Source organism: Marmota flaviventris, chromosome Y (genome assembly GCF_047511675.1).
Source record: "Marmota flaviventris isolate mMarFla1 chromosome Y, mMarFla1.hap1, whole genome shotgun sequence".
NCBI lineage: Eukaryota > Metazoa > Chordata > Mammalia > Rodentia > Sciuridae > Marmota > Marmota flaviventris.
Window position 1 is genome coordinate 14,119,505 of NC_092519.1, and position 26,738 is coordinate 14,146,242.

At 48.9% G+C, this 26,738-nt stretch overlaps 1 protein-coding gene across 2 annotated transcripts in view; it reads right to left on the reverse strand.

Moving 5' to 3' along the window:
* The window catches only part of LOC114106844 (F-box-like/WD repeat-containing protein TBL1X), a 178,242-nt gene extending 155,031 nt beyond the window's left edge, over positions 1-23,211 (reverse strand). The window contains exon 1 of one of the 2 annotated variants that reach the window (XM_027954010.2): positions 23,106-23,211. The gene's annotated coding sequence lies outside the window, so the exon portion shown is untranslated. Of the gene's footprint in view, positions 1-21,411; positions 21,550-23,105 lie in introns of those variants that run through there. The other variant, XM_027954009.2, reaches the window with a different exon arrangement.
* Between the last annotated feature and the right edge of the window lie 3,527 nt (positions 23,212-26,738).

Genomic DNA, 26,738 nt, shown 5'->3' on the forward strand with positions numbered 1-26,738 from the left:
CCGTAGCCCTAACTCCACCTTCATGTGTGATTTCCATAGACAACAACAAAGGACACACTTCTTCTCTCAACCTTGACTTCTTTCAGGTTCTCAGGCGCTCTCAAAATACAACGGTGCACGTGTGTCTACACACAGGATCAACGCACCACCTGTAGGTGAACAACAGTGCCACGCGCGGTACTCAGATTCCCCATTTGCAAATTTGCTAAAAGTTATTTGTAGCTCCAAGATCAATATCCCTGGCACTTTCATTCAAGGACATTCACGGAGAAGCCAAAAGCATTATGCAATTCAAGTGGTCCCAGCAGAGGTCAAAACGAGGTACACATCCTCTGCAAACCAGTGTCCCTGGCACAAGGCGCTGAGTCCGATTCCCAGCACGGGAGGCGGGAGGGAGATTCTTTGGGCACACTACGCACTGCCATGTTTTGTTTTGTTTTTTTTTGTTTTGTTTTTTTACCCTTGTAAGAATGTTGGTTTATTTGCAGAGTAAGGCTATATTTATTTTTTTTTTAATTTTTTTTTTATTGGTTGTTAAAAAATTATAAAGCTCTTGACATATCATATTTCATACATTAGATTCAAGTTGGTTATGAACTCCCAATTTTACCCCAAATACAGATTGCAGAATCACATCGGTTACACATCCACATTTTTACATAATGCCCTATTAGTAACTGTTGTATTCTGCTACCTTTCCTATCCTCTACCATCCCCCCTCCCTCCCCTCCCATCTTCTCTCTCTACCCCATCCACTGTAATTCATACCTCTCCTTGTTTATTTTCCCATTCCCCTCACAACCTCTTATATGTAATTTTGTATAACAATGAGGGTCTCCCTCCATTACCATGCAATTTCCCTTTTCTCTCCCTTTCCATCCCACCTCATCTATCTGTTTAATGTTAATCTTTTCTTCCTGCTCTTCCTCCCTGCTCTGTTCTTAGTTGCTCTCATTATATCAATGAAGACCATGTTTTGTTTTAAGTTTTTGTCCTTTCTTTGCCGGTCAAAATGGGCCCCAAGCTGGCACGGAAATGCTACTTAGTGACTCTAAGCACAAGAAGGTTGGAGAAAATCCGTTTGCTAGATGAGGTGTGTGGGGTGTGCATCCCCATCATGTTGGCCAACCAAGAGAGGCACACATTCTTACCCAGGCCCAGAGAGCAAGGCTGTGAACCCACTGGTTGACAAACAGACGATGGAAGGAGCCCAATCCCGTGTTCCCCCCACAGGTAATGCTTCCTATAAAGTCACACACAGAGAATGTAACTGCCCTACGGCTATGTGACGGGAAGCAGACTGTAAACCATCCTGCTGTCTGCTCATACTCTAGACATCCTTGGAAGACATGCCGCATCAGTCACCTCTCCCTACCCTCCTTGCATTCTATTCCCTTTCATTCTTACCTTCTAAGCTATGGCTGACAGGCCAGAGGGACTGGCTCCCTTGCTCCCTGCCCATAGCCCCGTCACACAGGCGGAGTGTGGCTGGAGTGAACATCAGGGGCAGCCATGAATGGAAAGAGCTGGAAAGAGCTGGAGCCAGAGACAAGGACACGACAGAGAACGGCTTTCTCTCTCTGTGGCTGATGTCTCTGGAGCCCATCTGCCATACCAGGTGTCCCCAGATTTCTATGACTCAGCTTCTCTCAGGACGGGCTTTGGTATTTGTCTCCCATCTTTTTAAGAGTTGGGTGGAAAAAAAAAAATGTAGAACGCAGGGCAAGAAGCAAACGTTGGTTACGAAACGCCGTCTGTTAACGCCTCCTTCCTGTCTTACAACTCCCGAGACCAGATGTGGAAACATTTCCAAGAAAGCAAATGAGCAACAGGAAGACTCAAGGTAGACCTTCCTCCTGTGATGTGGGCGATCCTCACAGCAAACCAAAGAGCTGAGCATGGCTGCTCGCGGGGAGAATTCATGGTTCCAGCCCAGCTTCTCAAAGGAACGGGAATACCAAGCGGAAAGGAATCTTTTACAGGACACCAGTACCTACTTGCATAGATTCGCAAGACTGCCAATTTCCAACGAGCATTCTCAAGCCAGACCTACCTTTCTAATTTTTTAGTGGTGCTGGGGATTGAACCCAGGGACTTAAAGACTGCATATTCGAAAATGTCAGCTCCTCATTCCTCAAGACACAGAGGCTAGACAGAGTAGCTCAGGGGCAGAGGACACTGCTCAGCATGCACAAGGCTTGGGTTCAATCCCCAGCACCGCTACTCGTGGTGGTAAAAACTGCATATGGTACAACCCAGCGGCTAAAGAGTTGTCTGGGATCATCATCAGCCCTCTGTAGGGAACACGATGGATATGTGCAGACTTTGGGCTCGGGGGGTATCTCAGTGGTAGAGCTCTTTCCTAGCATGTGTGAGGCGGGAAGGGGCAGGTGGGGGAGCCAGAGTAAAACAGGTTGAAAAATAACCTCCAGCAAGCATAGAAGTTTCTAGAAAGCATTTGGGAAAGTGGAGTACAGCACTGCGGAGGTTAGAGACTAGTCCATCTCTCTCAATTCACACCGAGTTCCACAAACCTGTTGTGATTACTTCCAGCCCAGAGCAGACACCCAGCCCAATGCCCCAATCTGCACTTCTGTCCCCAAATGGATCTTTTAACACACTCCCTAAGCTTCAAATGGCTTCATCCCTCTCTCTCACACACACACACATGCGCGCACGCACGCCACTCTCTCATGAACCTTCTATTCCTGTGACATGAATTAATGATCAAAACATCTTGATGCAGCCAGGCAGGCAAAAGTTCCATTTATTTCCAAGTGGCTCCCAGCTCACTGTGCACAAGGAACATTCCAGGCCCTGTTAAGTGACAAAGGTCACGCTGGCCCAGAGTGCTCCTTTTCCAGAACCTGTGTTGCTTTCCAACTGCTCAATCTTGGCTCGTTTTCATGTAAGTTTCCTTCCCCACCGTACACATCTGGAGATGACCATGACCATATCATCAGGACATCTGAGATGGCCAGCCCTGTCCTTGGAAAAGTGACAGCTTCATTGTTCACAATCTGGCTTTTTTTTTTTTTTTTTTTTTTAAATGAAGCCAAGTCCTCCTTCCAATTTAGTTCACATACTTCTATTTTAATCTCCTTTCACGACGTGTGAATTTCTAGGTCATCTGCTTGACAGACACTCCAGCCTGGTGTCCTAATGACCAGGAAGACAAGGCGAGTTAACAGGTTTTGGAAGAGCCGGGGAAGGCCAGAGCCATCTCCCTGCACCTCCCAAACCACCGTCTCTCCACCCACCTGGGAAAACAGAAGCCTTGCCCTACCACTACAAGCAATTACCTGACTATTAACATTGCACTGCATTGCAATGAGTTGCTACTAAACCAAGGAGATTCAGTTTTTTATTATCAAGCTATTCTCTTACCTGCTGGTAGCCCCCAGGTTTTGCGTGGCTGACTCGACTATAGCAAACTGAGGTGACTAGAATCTTCCACAGTAAATGTTTCCCCAACGGCCTTCCTAAAAGGAGTGCTGTATTTCCTTGCTATGTGCAACCGAGCTGGGCAAGGGAGGAGAGCAACCCCACTCACTGCAGGGCTGGGGCTGGAGCTCGGGGGTAGATAGAGAGCTTGCCTAGCATGCACAAGGCCCTGGGGCAGACCCCCAGCACTCTGTGTGTGTGTGTGTGTGTGTGTGTGTGTGTGTACACACACATATATTTTCCCCACTCTGCATTGTCCTGGGCTTCCCTTTCCTCCGATTTATGTTTTCATACTCAAATCTTTCAATCACCAAAATAAAACAACTTGAATGCAGCAGCAGGCCACATAACCCACCAGGCATCAAACACACCATTACTTTCTCAAGATAGAGCATGTAGAGCAGAATATAAAAAGTTGGTCCAAGCATGCCTGACAAATCTAACCAGAGCGTAACCTGCACTGCCATTGACACCATTAGCCACTGGCTGGTAATTAATTACCATTGTGCGTCCACTGGGCAGAGGCACAAATGACATTTAAAGTGCAATCACCAATAGAGAATTTTCTATTGTAAAGCCTGTAATCCCAGCTACTCGGGAGGCCGAGGCAGGAGGACCACACGTGTGAGGCCAGACTCAGCAACTTAAGGAGACCCCGTTTCAAAACGAAAAATAAGATGGCTGGGGTTGTTGCTCAATGATAGAGCACTTCTATATGTAAGTCCTAGCAATGCCAAAAAAAAAAAAAAAAAAAAACAGAAAGAATTTACAATCTTGGGGAAAAGAACAGTATTTACAATCTAGGAAAATGCAAGCATAAAAGAATAAATTGGCAAGAGGCCTTTTGGAGAGGAAATAAAAAATTTTTTTAGCTCCTTATGAAACCTCTTATTAAAAAACAAGTTTTTGCACACCAAATAAAAGATTCCTTTATTTTAAACTGAGCAATCATTTAAAAATATTAATAAAGCCTGAAGAAGTACTACAGTACACAGCAAAAGATAAAAAGTCATGACAGGGCCAGGTGAGGTGGTGCACACCTGTGATCCACAACCCCGGAGACAGGGGGATGGCCAGTTAGAGGGCAGTGAGAGCCGACTCTGAGGAGACTGTCTCAGAAAAGAAAAAGAGCTGGGGGTGCAGCTAAGTTAAGTGAAAGAAGCCAGACATAAAAGTCCATGGATTGGGCTGGGGCTCAGCGGTAGAGCGCTTGCCCAGCACGTGTGAAGCTCCGGTTCGAGCCTCAGCACCCCATAAAGATCAATAAAAGCACTGTATCCATCTACCACTACAAGAGAAAAATTCAAAAAAGGTCCATGGATCCCATGATTGGATTTCTACGAATGGCACTGGAAGTGGGGGAGGGGGGGAGGGGCAGAAACTGCTGCAGTGGGAATATCAGCCAGTGATGAAAGGAGTGTTTTAAATTCCACCGTCCCATGGAGAAGAGGCTCCCGAAAGGGCCTGCCATCCTGCCAATCTCCTGCTCTCCGGAGCAGAGATGCCGACGTGAGCAAGCCGAGGTCAGCCGCAAGTCGGGCCTGGAGGTGGTGCAAGGATGAGCTCGGGAGTCCCCTGGGGAAACCCAGGGGTCCTGATCTGGCCTGCCCAAGAAAGAAAAGGCAGGGGAGGACCTTGACCCCCTCAGGTTCCAAGGAGCACGTGCAGAGGTAGCACAGAGCCTGGCACCAGGCTGCCTCCCACCCCACCCCAAGGCCACCCCTGCCACCAGCATCCGGGAGCTGTCAGGCACACAGACCTGGGCCCAGCCTCCCACACTTGCTGAATCAGAGATGCAGGGCACGGGACCCAGCCCTCTGCCTCAGCAAGCTCTCTGGATGGTGGATACATGAAGTTAGAACCAGTGGACATGGACAGCAGCATTACCCATTAAAAAAAAAAAAAAGAAAGAAAGACCCAAATGTCCAACAACTATGGAATGGATACCCAGATTTCCCTGCCTCCAGACAACAGAATCCCGCCCAGCAGTGAAGTAAGAATTAATGACATACAACACCCAGGAAGCCCCAAAAATCATTATGCCAAGGGGAAAAAAAGCCAGGCAAAACCCAAACACAAAGCAAAAAACAAAAAGCAGAATTCCAGGAAAATGCACAGTAACTCAGAGCCCATGGCTGGCTGCCTGGGGACAGGGATGTAGGGAGGCAGAGGGAGTCCAAAGCAGCGCAAGGAAACTTCAGGAAGCGATGGAATATTTGCGAGTCCGATTGTGGTGCAGGTTTCACAAACATGCATGTGTATTTATGTATATGTGAGGAGTTAAACTGCACTTTATGCCTACTTATGCTATATTTCAATTTTGCCTCAATAAAGGCAAAAATAAGGCAAGCAGATGGATCTTAACAAGCACAACGTGATTCCATGTGGTGAAAAACACTACATATTTGATTGTGGACAGGCAAAATGGCTAGGAAATGATCTACACGCTGCGCTCCTAGACTGGGTACCCTGATTTCTCAGCCAGGGGGGGAAGAAGAAGAGATCAACTCTGAAAGGCTTGGGCTCTTTGAAGTTAGCCTATAGTTACTTTATTCCCCTGAGGGAATAACTAAGAGTAAGGATAGGGACTGGCAAAAGAAACCAAAGACCAGAGGGCAGATCTGAGGCAGGGAGTCCAGGAGGCCCAAGTAAAGGACAAACACTTTCAGGGGGAGGCCAGCTTTCCCAGAGACCAAAGGGAGGAGGAGGAAGAGGCCAGTGCGGGGAACCCGACCACCAGGACGAGACACAGATACTCACCAGATCAAAGCCCAGGTAAGTGACTGCTCCGGCCAGGGTCTGTCATCCCAGCAGCTCCAGAGGCTGAGACAGGAGGATCAAAGCCAGCCTCAGCAACAGTGAGGCCCTAAGCAACTCAGGGAGACCCTGTCTCTAAGTAAAATACAAAATAGGCCTGGGGATGTGGCTCAGGGGTCCAGTGACCCCTAGTACTCAATCCCCAGTACCCAAAGAGGGAAAAAAGTGAGCTCCAAAGTATTGTTTATCCCTCGCCTTGGAAAAATGGCATGCCTGAAGACGGAAAGTGCTATTATTCCTTCTGTGAGCCCAATGGGAGTTAAGTCCTTCAACTTCAACAAGCCTTTACAGAGGCACCAAGTGCCTCTCTTGAGACTACCTGGAGATTTCAAGCTACGGAGACAGGGTTTTCTGACCCTAGCACTAGGACCTTTGGGGACTGGATGACTGTTGGTCGGTGTCAGGGGACCAACCCTGCACTAAAGGATACCCTTCCTGGCCTCTACCCACAGGATTCCAGTAATACCCTGTCCTCACTTCTAACAAAGGTGCTCCCGCTGAGCACCAGTGAGCCACCCTCATCCTGGGCCAAGCCCCAGCTTCCTTCCCAGCCTCACATGCAGTGCCCCGAGAGGCACCTGGATTTCAAGATGAGCCGGGGTGTTTGCTGTGGCTGTTCTCAGCTCTCCAGGGACAGCCCACCCTCCTTAAGCCAGCCCCACCCCTTAGCAATTCTCACCTGCCCCCCTGGGGCTGGGACACACCATTCCCCATCATGTACCCCCAAGCGGACAGTGAGCTCCCTCCCTCCCCGTGCCAGGTGAGGAACTAGTGATTCCCACGTGGTTCCACCTTGGAGCCTGCAACAAGCGCATTATTATCCTGACTTTCCAGATAGATGAAGAACTGGAGGCAGGGAGCCCACCCCACTGGCCTTCTGCTCCCCCTCCCTACCCAGCCCTCTCCTGGGCAGTGGAAAGAGGGAGGCGAGATACGTCAATCCAGACTCACTATCTAGAAAGCTCCACCACACACAGATACTCCTTCCTGGAGACTGATCTCTAAAATATCCAGAAAAGGGAAATCTAGAGATGAGCGCCCCCCGATTGCCCATGGCTGAAGGAGGGGACAGGGAGCAGAGACAGATAGCAATGGAGGACCACCTTATTGGGGAATTAAAATGATTTCAAGCTAGGTAATGGCGAGGTCTCCACAACTTGGCAAATTTACTGTGTATTACCATTCACTTAAGATAGGTGACATGATGGCATCTTCTTTACACTTCAACACTGTTCAAGAAAAGTTCCAGGTGTAACTCAGTGAAACAGCGCTTGCCTAGCATCTCCAGGTCCTGGGTTCCAGGCCCAGGCCCAGAAAAAAAAGGAAAAATGGGGGGGGGGGGCAGGCGGCTCCTATCAAATGAAACATTCAGGGAGATTCTGCCCCCCAGAAGGCAAAGCCAACATTCATGGCTAACCCAAACGAAACAAAGTAATACACAGCTTGCAAAGGAAATTAGTGCCCAGCCTGAATCTCTAATGTATCCAATTCCACTGTACAAGACCATTGTTAACAAATGCCCAACCCCATCCCCCCGTGTGGACACAGAAATTCCACTCTGATGAACATCTGTGCCACCAGAAACCCATCCAGAAAAATACATGTGTTGCCCAAATATAGAAGGTGGAATGGAAAAGCAAACACAACAGGAAATTGGAGAACGGTGAACTTTACTTGTAGATAGAAACCATGAACAGAGCCCCCAAGTTCCCTTAAAGGGAGCGCCACCCTGAAAAACCAGAGGCACGCCTTCCAACAGGACCCTTCGCCCTGCCTCTCCAAGAGGGCAAAGAAACCAAAATTCAGGAAGGACGACCTATCCTGCCATTTGTACTTGCACCCGAATCCGTAAAAAATGAAACGGTGTCCTATTTCACCCAACTTTCTTGGAAAGTTGTACAGAATGTTCAAAACATTACAAAATGCAACTAGGAGACAGCTAACTGGGGGGTGGGGGGAAGCAGGGTGTAGCTCAGGTCAGGCAATTGCTAGCAAGTGTTAGGCCCCAGGGTTCCACCTCCAGCAACTGCAAAAAGAAAGAAGCAAGAACTCTCCGACTCCTGGGTGGCTGGGAGCTGCACTGAGTGGGATAAAAAATGAAATGTTTCCATGAGCTAATCCCATTCTATATTTAGTTTGGGTACACTAATGTAATTAACTAGGGTTATATAATTTTTGCTAGCTTCAGATTTCCAATTATAAAGCTCCACATACAATTATTGGAACTAAAATTGATTTGATTTTTATTTCCACGGAAAGACAAAGACGGCTCATTTTTATACCCCCCAGCTTCTCAACGAGGAGTTAGCCGCCGGCTGGGTGTGCAGGATGGGAATGGCCCCCAAGAACGCTCTCTGCCAACTGGGTTCTATCTATATTCCCCGAGGTTGCTGTGCTCAGATTTCATGTCCCAGTGGCTGTCCCACTTGGTCTCCCCCCATTCCAGCCCTGCACTGTCCAGCCTCAACTCGCAGAAAGTGTAGGGAGACGCCAGCCCTGCCTACACACACCCCACGTCCACTCAAACAAAATCAGTTCAGGTGTGGGCCTCCGAGGCGCGTGTGGGGCTTGGCTGGCTAATAGATGCAGAATGACCCCTGCAAAGACACTTAGCAAAGACAAAAGAGGATCCAGATCCAGAGGTGTCCAGCCACCCGCCTGCAAGGTGAACTAAAGATCGGCAGGAGGCACACCTTCCTCTTCTAGGGGGTGGGCAGTGGGGGGCACATGCAGCTTATTGCTGAATACTCTCTGCACCTGCCTTACACTTGGTTTTAACTATTAGAGGAGCTTAAAGGATCTCTGGAGAGCTGGGACAGGGCACAGATCCAGGTTGTTTAAAAAAAAAAAAACCTACTTCCTTTTTCTCCTCTCTCCTTGCAGTGGGTGCCTTCTGAACATTACTACAAAGAAAAGCAAGGCTTCCTTAAGTAGAGATAAATAACCAAAGGAAAAATGAATGCCTGCGCAGACGCCGAGGTGCCTTCATGACGTCTGGCTGAGGAGTCCCCTCAGTACGTGGAAGCCTGCAGACACTCTTCCCCGTGGACTCCCCTTCCCTGTGGACTCCCCGGCATCCTTTTATATACAAAGTTACACTGGGAATTCGGTATCTGCAGAGGGGAGAGAGACACACAGCCAAAACTACACCAGCCAGCACACACACATACCAGAGCTAATTCAGCAATCCCTTCCAGTTAAATAAACAAGAAAGCAGGCCTGGAAATCCCAGAGCAACTTGAGGTGGACAGTCAAGGGTTTCATGAAAACTGAACCTGCAGCCCTTCTCAGCAAAGGGGTCTGGCCAGCAGGTCCACCCCTCACCTCCACAGTGGGGTCCCACTTTGGAATTTAATCTTGATATGCATTCACTAACACCCGTGATGCAGCATCAATTAAAATGAGCTTTACCATTTAAATGAGACTCTAATGTGACAAATGCAAAAATAACTTTAATAGCAATCATGATGGATAAAACGCAGCGCGTCGGGGACAAAAACATCAAACCAACAGCCAGACTTGGGGCACCCAAGCACTGTCATCCGCACCCAATTCTGGCACTGCCTCGTCCCGTTTCCTTTTGAAGTTTGAACCACTTCTTCCACACAATGCCCAACTCTCTAGAGCCCCGGAGGCATCTGTCCATAAAAGCAGCTGATTTATAAACACAATGAAGACACTACAGAATCAGAAAGGGTTCAAAAGCTCCACACTCTTGCAAGGTTTCCTCGGGCACCTGCAACCAGATACGGTCATCGGCTTCTCAAATATTTTTTCAGCTTTATAATGTTTTGAACCACCAATTAAAAAAAATAAATTTTAAAAAAAATAAATAAAAACAAAGCAAAACCCACTCATCTAAAATGTGCAGGGTACACCCCGTCATTGAATGTTCTCTTCCCTAAGGAAAATCCCTACTTTACTCCTCCAGACCACTATCTAAACCTTAAATGGGGAGACTGCAAAGTCACTTGGCCTGTGTGCAACACACACACACACACAATGACCTTGGTACTTGGAGAGACACAGCCTGTGCGTCCCTGCACAGAAATTTTGGCTTTGTCCCATATTCCCAGCTTCCGGGACCCTAAACATGATTTCAGAGCACACACCTGTACCAGTTCAAGTACCAGCTCCCGTGCCCCCCCCCCCCATGATTTATGAGCTCCATACGACTGTTAGTGCATTTTTCCCAGACTAAATTCAGTAGATATAAGCATTATAAGCATTAGACTATTTTTAAATGAACCTTTTCACGGTTTCTTCCTGCATTCCAGTACATTCTTGCTGGGCACCTGCCCGAGAACTTGAAACTCTGAGCGGCTTTGAAGACTAAAACCTGCAATGAGTCATTTCTATCCCCTCCCCCTTCCCCAAATATGAGGACTACTGTTTTAAAGGAAACACCAGAGTTCAGAGTTCCCAACATGTAGGGGGAGACAGACTTCCAGGGGCTTCTCCCCTGGTCCTCATCTGGTGGACAGTCATTTCTCTTGTGAGCAGAGTGTAAGCAGTTACTGGCTCTTATTTTCACCAACTGCAGGGCTGGGTCCACCTCCAAGGTCACTGCTTCTGGCTAGTTTTTTTGTTTTTGTGTTTGTTTTGTTTCTTTGGTACCAGGGACTGAACTCGGGGGCACTTGATAACTGCGCCCCATCCCCAGGCCTATTTTGAATTTTATTTAGAGACAAGGTCTCACTGAGTTGCTTAGGTCCTCACCATTGCTGAGGCTGGCTTTGAACTCATGATCCTCCTGCCTCAACCTCCCAAGCTTCTGGGATCACAGGTGTGCGTCTGGCTGGTTTTTGACCTATTAGAATACAGATCATGGGTTACGGTTAAAAATTGGCATGGAATCAGCAGTAATATCTCAGAAACAAAACCTAAGGTGGTAGTTTTTTCATAGTCAAATTATGAATTAAAGCCAGCTGTAGTCCCAGCTACTTGGGTGAAAAGGATCCAAGTCAAAGGTCAGCCTCCACAATTTATGGAAACCCTGTCTCAAATTTTTTAAAAAAAGAAAGGTCTGGGGATGTAGCTCAGTGGTAGAGCACCCCCGATTTCAATCGTTAGTACTGAAAAATAAGTTTATAACTTGGGGTTCTTGAGTTTTTACCAACATGGAATTGGCATTAAAACTGCCTGGTATTAAAATGCCTGATAAGAGGGGAGGGGGGTGTTGTGGTTCAGCAATAGAGGGCTTACCTAGCATGCTTGAGGCCCAGGGTTCAATTCCCAGCACCACCAAATAAGTAAATAAGTCTGATAAAATTCTGGGAGAAAGAATTTATGGCAAAGACCCAAGTTTAATCCATCCCCCACAAACAAATGGTGGGACCATGAATTCCCTCCTTCCCTTGTTGGTTTTCAGAAGTACAATCTGTACCTACAACACCACCTGGATCTTTATAGATCCCAGGAATTCTGTGTGCAGAGTGGCAGTATAGATTTCCACATCACATGGCTTTGGTGACATACGTCTACTCCACTTCACTTCCCATCTTCAAACGGACATCAAGATGGCACACTTCACAAAAGGCACCCAGAGGACCAGTCTGGACCCAGAATCACCCACAAGGCACTGGAAACGGAAGCCGCGGGCAGGTGTGCCTGGTTCCCTCCAGTTCTTAGAGGGATTTCATATGGTCTCACTGCATTAAAGTATTTGTTATTAAGGAAAGAAGACGGCACCTCATACAGTAAGCTTTTGTTGGTCTAAACTTCCACCAAGAAGTCAAAATAGAAGTGCTTGCACAATTAAAGCGTGCCCCACACCTGCAGATGCTGAAGCCCGAGACCACGAGCTGATCCTCAGCAGTACAGAGACGGGTTGTTTGAAAGGGGACCAGGGCCCTTCTGTTCCCCCTCCTATGAGGGGGACGTTAGCAATCCATTTCTCAACACACCTGGAACAAGTTTTCAACCTCCCGGAGAGCTGGGAAAGCAATTTGGCTGGTGAGGGTCTCCCTCCTCCCTGCTTCTGTCCCCCTGCCAGAAGCTGGTGGCGAGGGTACCGGAGAGGGAAGCGGTCAGTGCCAGCTATCCGGGGTCATGCGGCAGGTTCCCAGCTCCAGGGAAGCAAGGGAACGTTCCTGTTCGCTTCTAAGCATTGCAGCTACATCCACGATTGGAAAAATAGGCAGGCACCCTGGTCAAGAATCAACACCGTGAATTTTGCCCCGAGCATCGTCTGCGCTTATTGTACAGCCTCTCGGAGACCAGAGACACTCCAATACTCTCGAGAATTACTCAGAAACGTCCTAGAGCCCAGAGAGTCTAAACCTTCTTTTTTCTTAAAACCAAAATAAATAACTTACCAGTGTTTACCAAAGTAGTGCTTCTTTTAAGCATGGGGGGAAAGATCATCTAAGCACAGAATGTAAATAACTGTCCATCTCAACATTTCATTGTTTTAGTCAGCTTCTTCACTGCTGTGACTAAAAGACCACCCCAGCAGAACAACTGGAGAAGAGAAAAAGTTTACGTGGGAGCTCACAGTTTCAGAGGTCTCAGCCCATAGACAGCAGGCTCCCTTCCTCGGGCTCAAGGTGAGGCAGGACATCACAGCGGTGCAGGAGAGCAGCTCACAGGCCGATCAGAAGCAGACAGAAAGGCTACTTGCCAGACACAAATATATACCCCAAAGCCACGCCCCCAATGCCCACCGCCTCCAGCAACACCCCACCTGCCTCCAGTTACTCAGTTAATCTCTATCAGGTGATTAATTCACTGATTAGGTTAAGGCTCTCCAATCATTTCTCCTCTGAACCTTCCACTACAAGTGAGCTTTGGGGGAACACTTCACATGCAAACCATAACAATCATCCTGGGCCATAATCTTTTTTTTTTAAAAAACGGCGCACCTAACATTTAAGTAGTGCCCATCAACCCTGGCAAAATCACCACACCTGAGAAGAGCTCGCCCAACCTCTCGCCTCTACTCGGGAAGACACGCCCAGATTACGTGACTTCATACAACCAGGCAGGACACCAAGGCGAGACTTCAGTTTCCAAACTGTCAGGACAAGGATTTTTCCAGAAAATATGCCATCTTCTCACAAGATCCAAGGTGGCTCCCGCCAGGCTGAGGCAGGAGGATCGAGAGAGTCCAAAGCCAGCCTCAGCAATGGTGAGGTGCTAAGCAACTCAGTGAGACTGTGTCTCTAAGTAAAACACAAAATGGGGCTGGGGCTGGGGCTCAGTGGTGAGTGCACCTGAGTTCAATCCCCAGTAAAAAAACAAAACCCGAGATTAAGGTTTTTCAAACACAGCAAGCGGCAGCCAGCTGTCCTCAACCTTGCATTGGAGTACACCAAAAGGAGGTTCACAACTAGCACCAAACACAAGGATCCATTTTATTTCTCTGACAAATGAACAACTCGGTATCTTTGGTCTGGTTTATCTTCACAGGATTAACCTATGGGGAAAACTTCAAGGGCTCTTCAGTGACCGTGCATCCTATTTTCAAAGCAAAAGCGACGACTTTGACCTTCTGATACCTTGTATATATGAACAGTCCCTGAAGGCCTGAGTAACAGTTTTTGGCAGTAGGTACAAAGAAGTCCCAAGTCCATCAACCTGGAGGCAAGAATAAAGCCCAGCAAAAGAGGGGATCTTCATCAAACCCCCAGCTAAACGCCTGCAGCTGTTTCGCTCTGGTTTCTCGAACACAGCAAGCAGCAACCAGCTGTCCGCAACCTTGCTTTGGAGCACACCCAGGGCTGCCTTTCCAGGGAAAGTACTTTGGCCACAGAATGCTAAAGCAGAAAGTTTGCATGTCGTCAACAGGAGGGTCACGGAAACTGCTGGAAGAGTGGGGGATTCCCCACGGGGCACTTCATAAAAGTGCAGGTGTTCTGCAGAAGGGGTGACTGCGGAAGAAGGGATGCTGTCTTTGGGGTGCTGGGATTTTCTCTATCCCCATGGCGGTGGCAGTCCTCAAAACCTTGCCTAGGCTAACACTCATAAAAATCATAAGCCCCCAAGGAAAGCTGTCGATTTCACCACACAGCAATTACCAAAGCTATTCACATAGACTGTGATTACACAGGTGGGATCCTACATGTATGTTTAAATATACTTCTAAATATATGACTAGCCCTGGAACTTAAGCCGGGGGGAGGGAAATGATAAAGCAGCCAACAGGCACAGTGACCTACACCTGTAATTCCAGCAGCCCAGGAGGCTGAGGCTGACGCACGAGGATCCCGAGTTCAAAGCCAGCTTCAACAACTTAGCAAATGTAGCTCAATGGTTAAGCACCCCTGGCTTCAATCAGTATCAATTTTTTGGTACTGGGGAGCACCCCCCCCAAAAAAAAAAACCATAAATAAATAAATGGAATTGCTAGAGACCATCATTACCAATGAAGATAAAACTCAGATCCCGTTCCTGAATTTGGAAATACAGGGAAATAGAAGTATTTTGAACTCCAAGCGTTATCCAATAATTCCATCTCCTTTAACACAAGAACCCTGAGTGAATTTCTCCCTCCCTCTGCCTCCCTTTCTCCCCCTAAGAAAACTAATGCTGGAGGAGTTCACCAATTTGCCCCCAGGTGCTCTCAGTAACTACATCTGACTGCAAAGCACGTTCCCTCGTGACACTGATCACCCATCCAGCAGAAGGGCAAAATCCCTTGATTAGGCTGGGTTTGGGGCTCACTAGGAGTTGGGGGCTGGCTCAGGATGACTGGAGCCCACAGCTGAACCCCACTCTGGACACCCCTTCCCTATGCACATTTATAAAACCCAGATCCACTCCCAGCTGTCCAAAACACCTGCTCCCTCAACCACCCCACCAACTGTCGCAAAGACGCGGGCAGAAGCAGCAACCCCGAGTCCAGCAAGCAGCGAAAACTTCAGACAACTGCTGCTGACCTGCACCCTCTGACGTTTCTCAGTCACCCTGTGCCGGGTGAGATTCCAAGGTGACCCTCATTTCACTGAGTGCAGAGTGGGTCTGCATCAACCCCAAAAGTCACAAGCAGACCTAGTCAATCTAAGATGACGTCAGTCAAACCAAAAGGAAGACGCTGGCCACCGTGCACTTGAACTTGGGGCTTTACTGTACTTGTGTCCAGACAGAGCTGAAGAGACCAGCAGCCCCTTCCCCCTACACCTAGCGACTTTATTTCTAATCAATCATTCTTCAAAGCTCATCTCCAACCTCTTCCCCTTCCTTACTCCTGTGAGCACCTGAAACTGATTGTATCAGCACCTACTGGGACTTGTTTCCTAATACGCTACCCGCCCCCAATACTTGTATACCTTGAGAACTACACAACTTGATATATATATTTCTCCTTTTGGCATCCTCCTCCCCCACAGAACCTTGACCAAAACAGATCTGTACCGTTGATTATATAACTCAAGGTCACCACTTCTTGGTACCATTAACATTGAAGGCTGAATCATCCTGTGATGGGGGCTGTCCTGTGCTCCCCACTGTAGTTAGCCCGTTTTTCTGTTGCTATAACAAATAATACCTAAAGCTGGGTACTTTATAAAGATTTACTTAGCTCACAGTTCCGCAAGTCCCAGGTCAGGCTGCCAGCCCTCTGCTTGGCTGTGGTGAGGGCCTCGTGGCTACATCACAACATGACAATGGACTAGGGCGGCAGGATGGGAAGGTGTCCAGGAGGAAGAGAGTCCACGGCCAGACAGGAAGTCGGAGAGAGTCAGGGCCAGGCTTGCTCTTTCAGAAGAGCTTGCTCTCACTCACTGTACCAGACGGACCAGCATGAATGCCTTCCAAAGGCGATGCCCTCTGACCTAATCACGTGGCACTAGGTCCCACCTGTTAAAGGTGCCACTTCTCAACACCACCTCACCAGGGACCAAGTTGCCAGTCCATGAAACTCTGTGGGACACACTTGGGTGGTTTCCAAACCATAGTTCACGGGTCCCGGCATCCACTGAACTCCAGGAACGCCTTGCCCACCGTGACAACACATAATGTCTCCACATACTGGCAGAGCTGTGCCCTCGGCGGGGGGCACAATGGCCCCAACTGAGCACAAATCCCAGCCCTCGATGTTGAAGATACCATATCAACATTCTCCACGTTCATTTTTAAGATTTTTCCCTTTTTTTTCCCCCCTGAACACACGTCATACCCCACATCTTGATCTCTCCATTCTCAATGGCCAGGAACAAACTTAAGAAAGCAAAGGAAATGGCACCCAACTACCTTGGATTTAAAAAAAAAAAAAAAAAAACTCTTCCATTTTTAATTTTAAATTCGGTCCAATTCTGTTGTCGTTGTTATTTTGTTCGTAATGGGTGCCAGAGATTGAACTCAGGGTACTTGACCACTGCGCCCCATCCCCAGCCCCAGTTTGTATTTTATTTAGAGACAGGGTCTCACGGAGTTGCTTAGTCCTGGATATTGCTGAGGCTGGCCTCCAACTCATCATCCTCCTGCCTCAGCCTCCCAGGCTGCTGGGATGACAGTTGTGTGTCATTGTGCCCGGCCCAATTCTGTTTCTTAATGGTTTCCAATTCACTTCCAGCAGGCTGGGAAGCCCCATGAATATCTGAAAGCACTGACAACGGACAGAAGGGCCATGCAGGAGGCTTGCTGGCCCAGCAGCAGCCTGGCTATGGACTCCTTCACGGCTACCTTGTCCCCTGAGACTGTCAACTCCTGTTCTCAGACACAGGCTCTCGCTGACCTTTGGACACACGTCAACTTTTTCCAGTCCCTTCCCACATCCAGCTTTTATTCTGGTTCTCACTTGTGCTGATCTGGCCAGATGGGTCCATCTGGGCAAGGCCGGGCAGTGAAGGGCGGGAAGGAGGGAAGGGGTGAAGGAGGGGAGGGCGGAGGGGAAACTTTGCCTCCAGTCTCCGGCTGAAGAGGCCAGTTATTTCCTTCATGCTAAAAATAGTTATGGAAAAAAAAAAAGTTTATCTTTCCAGTGTTTAAAAAAAATGTGTTTACAGAATGACTCGAGTCGGGCTTCCTGATTGGAACTATTTTTTAAACATAATTGCTGGTGAAAGATTAACAATTTATTGCATGTAGCGTACTACACTTTTTTTTCTCCTTAATGGAGGGAAATGTCGGGAAACCAAAGTAAGTTGGTCTTGCCTCCCTCACGACAATGTCACAGTCAGAGCCTACTGCGGGATCCTGACCCGATGGGAAATAGACAAGGGGCAGCCCTAGGGTTTGGTGGGCTGCTCTGCTACCCAACAGGTAATGGAAAGGGACCTGAACTGGGGCACTGGGGTTCCCCTGCAGGTGGCTCTTCTGAGCCTGGCCTCCCTCCAGAGGGACCCTGTTACATCCCCCAGAAGTAAGCCATGGGCATCCAGGTTTCTAAGTCCTGACACCAGAGTCCCCACAAAAAGCAAAGGCACAGCAGAAAGGGGACAGGGCAGTACTCAGAGAGGACATCTTTGATAGACACCAAGTTAGGTTTCTTCCTCCATCTCCTTCACAAATTTCTAATCCAGAGCTATAAAAATGCACAGAACACCACCAAAAAACCATCAAATGAGCGACAAAACAACACTGATGTGAGGGCCCAGCACCCAGGAAAACAGCTAACAGCAATGTTCGAGTTTTCTGTTTGTTTGTTTCATTATATTTTAAATAATTTTGACTCTTGCAACACTCACTTTTGGAAGGATTCCTTTTCATTAGCCTTTTAATAGGGAAGATGTCAACCTCAAGAGATTCAACCTTAATCTGGGCTCCCTCCAGCCCTCCTTCATCTGGGTACTTATAGGAGCCCCAGGTACCCAGAGCCAGAGAGAACTTGAAAATGTCACATACAATTCAGCACAGGACCCTCACTGACTGCAGCTGGATCAAGAGCCTTCCAATTATACCATGTGGTGTGTTCATTGCAGTCCACTCAGGTGGGCCGTGTGGGGACGGCGGGACCACTTCTCACACAGGGAACCCCCTGCCTTGCCCAAAGTTAAACACTCACTAGGGGTTTCATGTTTCTCGTTTTCTGACTGGAAGCTGGCCCTGTGCACCCCAATCTAAAACTAACACTATTAATTTCAGGTTAAGACATGTCCTCTTTTTTTTTTTTTAATCAGAGTTTATTTAAACTTGAATGCCTCTCCCCTCCACCCAAGAAGTACACCCACCTCCTTTCTTTCCTTAACCTTCACTCACTTCATTAACTACAGAGCAGTACCTGCTTCAAAACTTTTCCACTACTGAATACAGTGGCCACTTTCCACACATCATTGAGTACATGAAATCCACTTAGTGCAAATGATAGGACTGATTTTTAGTGAATTTAAGTCTAAACAGAAATGTCTGGCTTAGTGACTATCATATCCAATGGCATGGCTACAGAAGAAAGTAATCACCGTCAGAGTGTATACACAGATTTCTACCCACAGTCAGTATAGATTCTCACACGTGTGTAATTTATAGATTTTTGCCTCCCATTATGGAAATCCACACTAGACAGGAAGGCAAAGTAATACCAAGTTTCAGAGTTGGGCTAGGGGAACCACCCAATCTTCCCTCCCCCTCCACTATGAGTGAGCATGTCATTTAATGGCTATAAGGGTTAGTGTCCTCAGCTGCAGAATGGAAACAATAATTGCTATCCATAGAGAGCCAAGTGCCTGCAAAATCCTCAGTTCAGGACAGTGGAGTTATATAAGGACAATTGTTCTATCTGTGCAAGAACAATTAAAATTTGCAAGAGGCTTTATACTTTCAAAAACTTAACACAAGCATTCTCTTTGGGCCCTTGCATTACCCAGAGAGGACCACTCTGCTAGTAGTAATCCTGTTCATTTTTACACTTAGAAAATGATTCCCAGGAAAGTTGCAGAAGTTCAAGGTCAAACAACCCATCAGCATGGTGGGCCCTGTCAAGAGTTCAGGCCAAGTGGAAATAATCCACATGCTGACATCACCAGTCAGGATGAGGACAAACTCAGGCTTCTATTCAGCATTCTGTTGGCCACAGGGCTGGTAGAAACTTTCCTAACCACCCAGGAAGGCAGACTCATGATGCCATCACACAGACTTCAAACACTGAGGCTGTGCTAGATAAAGTAGGACTCAGTACACCCCGGTGCCCCACACCTCCACGTGGTATCCAGATTCAGTCCATTACAACACTTCTAGTAGTAGTGTGAGGGTCTGGGAGGATTGGGGATCCATGCATGAAAAGCAAAGGATGGAACTCATGGAACCCTCAATAAAAGAACAGTCAGAGCCAGCACCTGAGGATGCTGGTAGCACACACCCACTCCCATTCCCAGTGACCCAAATGGCAGCTTTGCCATGCCTTGGTATCCCCCCAGCAGCTAGTCAATACACTTTTGAATGAATACCTGTCCATCAACATAAAAAGAGAAAGTTACGTTCTTACTAAGATGACCTAGAGTACAATCAGTGATATTGATACAATTGATAAAAAGAAAACCTCCAGATTTTGAAACTTTCACCTCTGAGTGCACACACAACAAAGTGATTACTTGGTCTTTTCCAAACAGTACTGGCAAACTGATCTCCTCTGAGCCCATCAAGCACGGTGGGGTGGGGAGAATGACCTCACTACACCCCAAATTCCCCATTTGGGTCCCACAGGTGTGTGCTTGACTAAAGAAAGGCCGGAGTCGCCTTTAGGAGCCATTTGAATATGTAGCTCAAGTACCTGATAAACTTCAAGTTTTATTTTTTAATTAATCACCCGACTGGGTGGCTTCCCCCCAAAATATGCAGCACCTGAGACAAGAACACCCTTTAAAATAAAAGCGTCATACAAACGTCTTAATAGTTCCATACTAAACAGTCTCCTTTTTTTCTTCTTCTTCTTCTTCTTTTTTTTTTTTTTAAATTGTGTCTTTTCTAAGAATGAGTTGTAACCTTTTTCTAAGAGCCATTTCCTACCCCCAAGCCACCGGAGCCAGGGACCTTACAGGGCGCTCCCCTCCTCCCCCTCCCCTCCTAGAGTCCCGCCCCCTTCACTTCCAGCATAAACCAGGGACTCACTGGGGCGGCGTGTCAAGAGAGGAAAACATGCAGAAGTCGTGTCAAGCCACACGACAAGGCAAAGCAGAACACTTGCACATGCATGGGGGGGGGGGGGCGTTCTAGGTTTGCTCCACGACACCACCAACTCAAAAAGAAACACGCCGGACCTTAACTTTGTGGAATTTCCAATGCAGTTGGCTTGGAGAACGCCAGGCCTTGCAAAGAGCGAGCCGGGCACCCCCACCCCCAGCCTGACCGCGCACTAGCAACGCACGTGAAATCCAGGCCCTATCCAGGCCCTATCCCATCGCAGGCGGGCCTCGGGCGACCCAAAGTTGTGATAAGGCGGTTATCACCAACCTTCTAAGGTGCACCCCCACCCACACTCCGAGCTCCCGCACCTGCCTAAGGAAGGTGCCCCTGGGAAGCAGGGAAGGGCTGCCGACGAGAGGGCACCACCCGCTCCCCCAGCCCGGGAGCAACAGGTCTACACCCTTCCCAGGCCGCGCTCGGGAGGCAGACCCTCTCCGGTCCAAGGACGCTCCCTTCCACCCAGATCGCCGCCCATCGGGTCCCCGCGCTGGGACCTGGAGTGGGGGCGGGGAGGGGGCCCCCGACTTCCTTGACAGTTCCTGCGCCTCCAAAACTGAGCAGACGCGGGGCCCGGGCCGCCTCGCCCGCCACTCACTCCTCTGCGCGCCGCCGCGCTTCCACCCGGTTCCGGGAGGGCCGGCAGCGCCCCGGGATGAATGGGGATCCCCTCCCCCACGGGGAATCCCGCCCCGGACCCCGGCCCCCGGCGGCACCGGGCTGCCCCGCCGTTGCCCAGGAGCCAAAGACAAAGGGGCAACGGGGCAGAAATCCTGCGCTTTCCCAAACTTGCTGGCCACCTCCCCCTCCCAAAACAAAGGCGCACCCCCAGCCTCCGCCCGCGCCCCACGCGCCCGCACTCCGGGGTCGGCCACACCGGGGTATTGTTCAGCCTCCGGGGAGCGCACCGCGCCCCCACCCCGGGCCCGGGCACACTCGGGGACCTGCCCCCCGGGAGCCCCGGGCGCGGGGGGGAGGGTGCGGGCGCCCTGGCGGCGGGCCCAAGCCCCCGGCGGGGCGATCGCCGCGCCCCTCGGCCCGAGAAGTTTGCGCCCCCGCCCCGGACCGCGCCGGCCGCCGGCCCCGCGCACTCACCTCGCCGCCCGCAGCGCAACTTGTGGCCGCGCCGGGCCGCGCTGTTCCTCCCTCGGCCGGCCGTCGCCGAGCCCGGGCCGTGCCGCGGCCGACCAGGGCCCGGCGCCCCGGAGCAGCCGAGCGCCGCCCCCGGGCCGCCCCCGCCCGCCGCCGCCGAGTCCCCGAGAGGGCGCGGGCGCTGGAAAGTTTCGGTGCCGAATGGCGGCCGGAGGGCGCTGCGGCGGCGGCGGCGGGGCGGGGGCGCTGGCGGCTCCTCGCTCCCGAGCGCGGAGAGTGGGGGGGGCTGGGGCGGGAGCGGCGGCGGCGGCGGCGGCAGAGGGCGGGACGGCGGGAGGGACCGGCACGGGCAGTGACCTCCGGGGGGAGCGGCCGCGAGCGCGCCGACCCGGGCCGGGAGGAATGCCGCGGGTCGCCTCCGCTCGACCCTACCCCAGGGCCTGGGGGGGCGCACCCCCAGCCCTTTCCCTCCCCCACCGGAGGGGGAGGGGAACCCGCGTCCCAGGCGGCCCCTCCCCTGCACCCTGGGGGGGGGGGGACGAGTCCCAAACCAGCAGCCCCTCCCCCACGGGCGGTGGGGACTCCAGGCCTGCCCCTCCCCCCACGACTCCCCAAGAGGATCTGCGCCCCCACCTTATCGCTCGATGGGGTGGGGGGGACCTGCACCCCGACACAGTTTCTCACCCCAAGCCTTACCACCCCACGCCTAGGGTGGGGAAAACCCAGGCCTCTCTCTTCTTGCTCTGAGCCCTGTCCCTCACCCGTGGGGAGGACAGCAGGACTGGGGGGAACCTGGGCCTAGACCCCACCCAGTGCGAACCGAGCCTTTCTACTACTGTATTAAGAGGCTGGGCACCGGGGCCACCCCCACGGTTCCCAGTTTGGGGGACGGGGACCTGGGCCACGCTAGTGTTACCCTCCCCCACCTCCAAAAGAAGCCGCCCAGCTGCCCCAACAGAACCCCCTGCAACCTGCCTGAGGGTCCGTCTGTCTCGAAATGGTTTACCCCCGACGCCCAAAATTGGGGACTCAGAAGGAGCCGGGACCTCTGCAAAATACCTCCCTGGGAGAAAAGCCAGAAATACGTGAGGGAAGTCTCAAGACAACCCGGGTGGGTGCCAGAAGCTAAGGTGGAAGCGTGCCAGGAAGGGGTGATTGGGGGTACCCGAGCCCTGGGATCTCCACGCCCATGCCCCCACCTCCAGGCCTCAGACCTCGGGCATTTGCAAAGTGTTTCGTGTTGCAAGGCTTATATGGCCCAGCCCTGGTGCGCCAGACTCCCAGCGCTCCTTCCTCCTCTCCACGTTGGGGCCGACTCCCCACCACTCCCGGCCTTAATTCAATTAAAACAAATATCCGCTCCCCCTCCCCAGCACCTTTGGTGTCTGCCTCTTTGAATATTTTTTAAGTAAGTTTGCCCCTCCCTTTGGTATATAATGAGCTTCGTGTTAAGAGCCCAGTACACTCAGCAATTTATGCTATAACCTCACTTGCTCCTTCCTTGAACACTAGACCATTTGTTGTTCTGGTTGTTGGGGGAGGGGGGGACCCGAGATGAGTTTTTAAGGGGCCGGTCCTCCATCAAAAAGGCGGACCTAAAAAATCACCCTGCAAAATACTGCTGTAAAGCGTCAATGATGTAAAACGACTGTTGCTACACTATTATTAGAGCACATCAATAAAAAATACACACTTACACAGTCTCCATAATTGTGAATCAGCAGAATAGATTGTGTCTTATTATGTATCAGTTGCCATTGAAGACCCCCCCAAAAGGACTTGGTGGGGCCTTCCCTGGAGCCTGCCCTTCGTTGCTCCCGGGCTCCCTGGGCTTGTGCAGACTGAGGCTGAGGTATGACATGCAATCGAAAAACGAAGGGTGCAATAGACAAACCCGAGCGAGCTCATGATGCAACCCTGTCCCGGTTACACGTGCTTCCCTTCCCCCCACCGCCTGCTGGTGGGAGCGCTGCGTTTTTTCCGCCTGTAGGGTCACATTGTGGCTGATTGATTCTCCTTTCGCCTTGCTCAGTCATTCAGATTTGGAAAGTAAATAACAAGTTGACATCATTACAGCTCTCGGCTTTACGGGGACTCGGCCCTCGGTTACCGCACACTCCTGAGTAGCCGCGCACCACCAAACCACTCCCAGCCTCCCAGCCCTGCTTAGAAAAGCCGAGCCAAACTCCGGTTAAAGAGCCTCTTTGTGTGTTTCTGTGACTTGGCAGATGCCAATCATTTAAAGTTTGGGAAGGTGGTGGAAATCCTCACCCTCCAACCAGGGCCGAGTGTGACCAGGTCTTGCATTCAGTCTTTTGTAACTCACAGCGAGAGACAGTTCAGAATCCATCTTGCCTGTTTGGTAATATACAATAAACCCAAAGGTTATTGGATGTTAAAAGACAAGGGCGGGGTGGCGGTGTCGTGCGGCCCTGGAGCATTTACCTAGTATGTCCAAGGCTCTGGGTTCGAGCCTTGGCACCGGAAAATAAATTTTAAAAAGTCAAAGGCTTTTATCAAAGACTCATAGCACCCTCGAGGGACTTTGTAAGTCCTAAAAAAAGGAAAAGAGAACCCCTTACGTTCATCACAAAATCACCAAAATTTTTCTTTCTGAAGCGCTAAATGGATGGTCAGTTAGACCATTTAATTTGAGTGATGTCTTCAAGTGTGCGTGCATAAGGTGGGGAAAAGCAAGGAAATGAAGTAGATTGGGAAGGAGCAGGGTGCACTTGTGGAGAAGTGAGAAGCAAGGATTTCCACATATGCCCACCTGTGTGTGTGTGTGTGTGTGTGTGTGTTTTCTGAACTTTATTTACAGTTGCTATCCTTGGAGGAAGGCAGAATACAAGATTTGCTTGCAAGAAGTGCCACGAACATTCCCCCACCCCATCCCAAACAGAACCCAAAAAATTTAATTACAAGGCAGTGAGAACCCACAATAAACATATGCTTATTTCTTTGACAAAGGATCAAAGGCCACTTGACCTTTTTAACAAATGATGCTGGAACAACTGAACATCCATATAAAAACGAAAGAACTAGAAAGGAAGCAGGGAGGGAGAGAGGGAATCTAGACACAGACCACATAATTTCATAAAAATCAACTCAAAATCGACTGTAGACCTAATGTAGAAGGCAAAGGTGTAAATCTCCCAGAAGACAACATAGAAAAATCTAGATGATCTCAGATTCACAATGAATCTCTAGATAACAACACCAAAAGCTTGATCCATGAAGGAAAATAATTAAAAAATAAGTTGGATCCCATTAAAACTTTGAAAGTCTGCAAAAGGTATTAAGAGAATGAAAAAACATCAACTGGGAGAAAATATTTGCAAAATCCATCTCTGACAAAGAGTTGTGTTCAAAATATGCAAAGAACTCTTTTCCACAGTAAGAAAATCACCCAATTAATGTGCTAAAGTTGGGGCTATCACACTGAAGAGATATGGCAAAGATGCTGAGCACCATGTATCATTAGGGAAATGATAAAATAACCAGATCTCTCTCTCTCTCTCTCTCTCTCTCTCTCTCTCTCTCTCACACACACACACACACACACACACGCACACATACACACACACACACACATTTGGCTAAAATACAAAACCTAACAATTCCAAAAGCAGACAGTGAACAGAAAAATAAGAAGTTGTATCATTGCTAATGGAAATGCAAAATTGTACAGTTACTTCAGAAGGCAGTTTGGCAGTTTCTGGCAAAGTTAAACAGTCTTGCCATACAATCAGGTTCCTTACTATTTATCCAACTAAGGTAAATACACATCCACCCAAAACTTGCACAGGAATATTTATAACAGCTTTATACATGGTTATCAAAAACTAAACACAAGTCAGATGCCCTTTAGGAAGTGAGCAGAAAAAGAAACTTGTGGCTCTTCTGTACAATGGAATAGTATTCTGTAATTAAAACAAAAACAAAACAAAAAAAAACATTATTAAGCCATGAAAAGCCATGGAGGTACCTCAGCTGTGTATTGCTAAGTGAAAGGAGAGAGTCTCCTGCAATATGATCCCAAACACAGGGCATGACATTCTCCAAGGCAATAAAACTCTACAAACAAGGCTGGGACTGCAGCTCGGTGGTAGAGAGCTTGCCTGGCCTGTGTGAGGCTCTGAGTTCCATCATCAGTACTGTAAAATCAAAAACTAGTGGCTGGTGGCCGTGGTGGCACACACCTGTAATCCCAGCAGCTCAGGAGGCTGAGGTGGGAGGATCGGAAATTCAAAGCCAGCCTCAGCAACTTAGTGAGACCCGGTCTCTAAATAAAATATAAAAAAGGGCTGAGAATGTGGCTGAGTGATTAAGTGCCCCCCGAGTTCAATCCCTGGTACCCCCCCCCAAAAAAGGCAAAAACTACTGAAACAATGAGAAGATGAATGGCAGCCAGGTGTTTGGGGACCAGGGGGATGACTAGGGCGAGCACAGAGGGTTTTAGGACAATTTGCTTATTTCATATGATATTTTAATGGTAGATACATGTCACTGCATATTTGTTAAAACTCAAAGAATTGCCAGGTGATATGGCACGCACCTGCAGTCCAAGTACTCAGGAGGCTGAAATCAGAGAATCATTCCAGCCCAACAAGTTCAAGGCCCACGTGGGCAAAATATTAAGACCCCCATCTGGAGGGCAGAGAAGAATAAACTTTAAAACCCCATAGACTGTACAACACAAAGACTAAACCCTAAAATACACTATGGACTGCAGTTAATAAGAATTTATCAATTCTTGTTCAGTAATTGTAAAAAAAAAAAAAGTCCCACCCTAACTTAATGTGAATAATACCAGAAGCTGAAGGTGGGATAATATCAGAACACTGTATTCTCAGTTTCTCTGCAAATCTAAAACTGTTCTTAAAATACTAGGTACAGTGGCGAACACCTATAGTCCAGCTACTTAAGAGGCTGAGACGGGAAGTTTGCTTAAGCCCAGGAATAGAGTCAAGCTTGAGTGATATAGCCAGATCCTGTCTCAAATTTAAAAAAAAAAAAAAGTTTTTAAAATGTAGTATGTGAATTTTTTTTTCAAAAGAAAGAGGTACTAAATGTCTCATGAGCTTTTTTTTTTTTTTTTTTAAACTGGGAATTGAATCCAGGGGCACTTAACCACTGAGTCACATCCCCAGACCTTTAATTTTTATTTTGAGAAAGGGTCTCACTAAGTTGCTTAGGGCCTCACTATGTTGTTGAAGCTGGCCTCAAACTTGCAATCCTCCTGCCTTAGCCTCTAAGGTTATTTCTTTAGAATGTACCATCATGCCTATTTTTGTTGAACTTTTTTTTTTTTTAAAGATAGAGAGATA